At 28.7% G+C, this 4,674-nt stretch overlaps 1 long non-coding RNA gene across 1 annotated transcript; it reads right to left on the bottom strand.

Annotated features, from left to right (window-relative positions):
• Window positions 1-242: 242 nt before the first annotated feature.
• LOC149514632 (uncharacterized) lies at window positions 243-1,639 on the bottom strand. Its single transcript, XR_016327963.1, has 2 exons — window positions 1,235-1,639; window positions 243-1,046 (listed from the first exon to the last, which is right to left on the bottom strand). It is a non-coding gene; the product is annotated as an uncharacterized LOC149514632 (long non-coding RNA).
• Between the last annotated feature and the right edge of the window lie 3,035 nt (window positions 1,640-4,674).

Genomic DNA, 4,674 nt, shown 5'->3' on the forward strand with positions numbered 1-4,674 from the left:
ATAGCAACTTTGTAAAGAAAGGCAACTATAGACACCTTATTTTATCCCGGGTTATCTTCGAATCTCGAGTTAGTTCAAATTGGGCTTTGGATTTGAGTTCTGGGCTTGCTGGACTTTAGACCTAGAATATTTGTATTAGTCTACCTTACCTCAAGAGATAGATAATTATGTTTAAATTTAAATTAGAATCGAAGGATAAACTGGTTGAGTTTAAAATTGAAATTAAAAGAAATAAAAGAAAATCTCATTCAACTGGATAACATTTTGATCTTCCATTTTATGGGGACTGAGTCCCTATTTAAGCAACAACCATTACACTACATAGGGGGTAGAAAACAAACAAAGAAAGAATCATAAAAAGACCTCAATCTTCACCCATTTCCTCCACTCCAGTAGTAGCTTAGCCCAACATCACCCTTATCTGCTATTGCCATCACCAACCATAGCCCCATGTGATGCCATTGCCAAATTGAAAATCAGACTTCACATTACACTACCATTTCCACTTAAGCCAAACTCCCACCATTGCTACTAGAACCACTATCTTCATCCATAACCAATCCTTACACAGTCATCAAAACCACAAACAACATAATAACCACAAACCCATAAAGCTTCACAACTACACAAAAAAAGTCATTTGACCAAAAATCCACCTTCTTTCGTCACCATTGCCAGGAAATAGCATCACCCCACCACCAAAATCCCACCAACACAATCTACACATAAACACACTACTATTTTACCATCTTTGCCAAACCACCATAGCTCTATCGTAAAACACAACTCTCCATCAGTGCCAATGCCATTGTCACCAGCAGCTCGATCATCAAAAGCCTAAACCTACAACCCATACCCTAAGGCCAATACTAGGTAAAACCCCAAAAAACCAAACAGCAACAACAAAATTCAACCCAGATTTTAGCAAGTGAATTACAAAGAAACCTATTGTCAAGTTAGCCGACAGCCTGTGAACAAAGACCATGCCATAATTTCAGAAATTAAACAACTGTATAGCAAACTTTGGCAACCAATTCTAGTTGAGCCTGCAAACAAATTCCAACAAAGATTCAAACCACAAATTCAAGAAAAACAAATTAGAATCAGAAGCCAAAAATAAAAAAAATAAAAATAGAGAGAATAATGTTCATGGGCTTTGGTTTAACCCTTTCCTAGGAATTTTAGGACTTAAAATTTGTTAAGAAAATAGCCAAAGGAAATGTAAAGAGCATACCTTGAAGTGGCGACAAAAGAAGTGGTGGAGGAAGAGGAGACCGTAACTAGGATTTTAGATTTATGCAAATCTTATGGGTTTCTAAAAGAACCAACTAGATCATGCAAAGAAGGAGATCGAGACAAGCTTTTAGGTGAAATTTGAGCCTTAACGGTGGTTGGTTGACGGCGGCATTGGCACAAAAATCCAGAACGATGACATTAGCACCGAAGTCTGAAAACCCTTTGAACTGTTCGACCATTGTTCATATGTTGTAAAGAAAGAGGGAGAGAATAATCAAGGATAAAGAGAGAAACCAAACTAAAAAATGGACAAAAAAGCTAGAAAAAGGGCTTATATACTTTAAAAATATGACATCGTTTAGGAATAAAAGAAAAATTAGATCTTTTAAAAGATCTGCACTCCAGTGCACTTGAAGACTCAACCCGATAATGACCTGCTTCAAAAACCTGACTCTAAGCCGTGAAGCTATGACCGAACCAAAACCAAGCCACTAAGTCTCTAAGCCCATCCTGAGCCTGTAACCACATCTCTTGAGCCATTCAACCAAATCGGTCAGCTTTTGAGCTGTTTCGGAATGTAAAGTCGAGCTATTTTTCTATGCAAACTTTGGTATTTATTTATATTTTTTTCTTTGCTATTTATTTTTCTTGAATAATCTTTATTCTAAAAATGATACTAAAAATAAAAATAATTCCAAATTTTCAAAAGAAGGCTAAAGGATCAATTTTCCTTATAGATCAAATTTCAAAAATATAGTTTAAGAAAAAGTTGAAAGTATCAATTTTTTTGAAAAATAAAATTCCAAAAAGGTATTTTCGAGGAGAAGTTGAAAGTATAAATTTTCCTTGAAAATAAAAATTTTTAAAAAGGATATTTTTGAGAAAAAAATTGAAAGTATCAATTTTTCTTGAAAATAAAATTTTCAAAAAAAAAGAATTTTTAAGGAAAAGTTGAAAGTATCAACTTTTCTTGAAAATAAAAATTTCAAAAAGGGATATTTTTTAGGAAAAGTTGAAAGTATTAATTTTTCCTGAAAGTAAAAAGTGTCAAAATGCTTTAAGAAAAGTTGAAAGTATCAATTTTTCTTGTATAAAAGCATGAGTTTTTTTCTTTAAAAAAAACATAATAATAAAAAAAGATCTCTATCAAAAGTTGAAACATTATTCCTTTTTTATTTTCCTTTCTTGGAAATTTTTTTAATGTCAAATAATCTGACAATGAAACCTTTATAAGAGAAACAGTAGTTTCCTTGTATACTCTTGAGGTAAGAGAATTTTCTTAATTTTTTACAAAAAGTATTAGAGTCAATTAAGAATAATTTTCAATAATTAATTACTTAGTAAGGTTTTTAAAGCTTAACAGATAACACGAAATCGAGCCTACTACCATCTTTCGATGGGCGTTGTGAGGGTGCTATAACCTTCTTCACACGTAACCATACTCCTAGACCTAGTCTTGGTTTCGCAAACACTGAATCTACGTTTTAAGGATACCTAAGAACTTAGGATTTCTCTTTAAAAAAAGGATAGATTCAGTTAGGTGATCAATTGCACCTAAATAAAAAAAAACGATTGGTGACGACTCCTTAGGTCAATGTCTAGCGATAGGTCCACAGATATAGACATTATCACAACCTAAATTATTTATCAAAGCTTGATATTCCATTAGTAAAATGTGTCTACTTTATTATGTACATAATTTTTCATTCATAAGTACAACGTCAAAACTTTATAGACATAAAAAAATTTATCGACGTCTATATTTTCTATTAATAATTCATCAGTATTTCAATGGTAATAAATTGATAGTTTCATTTTTCAATTTCATTGATAATTCATCGGTATTCTATTTGTAATTACTGATAAAAAAATTCATTGATAAAATTCTATTCGTAATAAGCATATTTTCTGGCAATGTAATTAATGAACTATGAAATATTCTTCATAATCATTTGTTAAACTTAATAAATGAAGAAAACTCGAGCATGTTCATGAATTGTTTGTAGAACATTATATTAGTTTTTACAAATGAATCGAATATGAACAAATTTTGTTATGTTTGTGATACGTTCATTTAATTAAAAAGTGTTAAAATATTATTTATGATTGTTTGTTAAAATTAATAAACAAATATACTTCAAACATATTCACAAATAGTTAGTCAAACGTTTTATCCATTTATCCTGTAATATTATAAATATTTATTATTAAATTAAATAATTTAATATGAAATTACGATTATTGATAATTAATTGTGATGAATATACCTTATAACAATTGAGGGTATTACAACCCAAATCTTTTAAGATATTAGATAGATTTGATAATTTAAAATACGATATACTAATACGATACAAAAATAATAAAAAAAGTCATGAAAATAACATAAGTTAAAATTTTAATAAAATTCATATATGGGTTTAACAAAAACTTAAAAAAATATATTTTTTTTGTTTTTTTCATGTTGATGTGAAATGTAATGTCTAATTTTTGTATAAAAGACAATACTAATACACGAAGTATTTTAGATGATATGAACATAGGAATTGCTAGATGGATAATTGATAAATTAATCTTATATCACTTTTATCAAACTTTCTATTAGCATGAACACTATGAAGTACATACAAGTACATTAATTACTAGTTTAGTTTGAGATATGATTGAGTCAAAGAGTTTGTGATACGAAATTTGAGTTCAACTTGAAGTAAAAAAATTTTACTTTAAGTTAGATTGAGCTTTAGTTCAACTTGATTTCTTATAAGTAATTAGCACAAAATTATAAGTATATCATACAAATATAGGATATGGAAAAAAAAATAAATTCAATTAAATTTGCATTCAAACTATGTCTAAGTTTTTTAATACTTGAATTAAATATAATTTACTAATTAAAGTGATATTAAAAAATTAAACTTACTAATAGTTTAACTATAAAGTCTACTTTCATATTCAAAATTGTCGTTAGTTTATAAAAATATAATAATGTTTAATTTGATATTTAACTTAATTGACTCATACAATTTTTTTAAAAATTTAAAATTTAAAATCTATATTTTAATTTTATTATTCTTAAATTGTGACTTCCTTTATATTAAATAATAAAATAATGTCAAAACAATTAATAAAAGTGAAATGTAGATTTTAAATTTTAAATTTTAAAATTTAACTTTATAAATTCTAATTTGCTCTTTTGTGCAAGTAACGGAGATAGAATCTGTTTTTGGGATGGCAAGTGCATCGAGGGATACATTTTAAAAATTGAATTTCCAATGATTTATTCTCTTGCTATCAACAAAGAGGGGCCAATTACAAGAATTTGGAAATTGGATCGATTCAAACTGGAGTTGGAGAATTCAGCTACGTAGAAACCTGTTCAATTGGGAACTGGAATCATGGATCAAGCTAATGAACCTGTTCAACTCTGTAACTCTCTGC

This window comes from Durio zibethinus, chromosome 15, assembly GCF_047325235.1.
Source record: "Durio zibethinus cultivar Kanyao isolate XHJ-2024 chromosome 15, ASM4732523v1, whole genome shotgun sequence".
Classification (NCBI taxonomy): domain Eukaryota; kingdom Viridiplantae; phylum Streptophyta; class Magnoliopsida; order Malvales; family Malvaceae; genus Durio; species Durio zibethinus.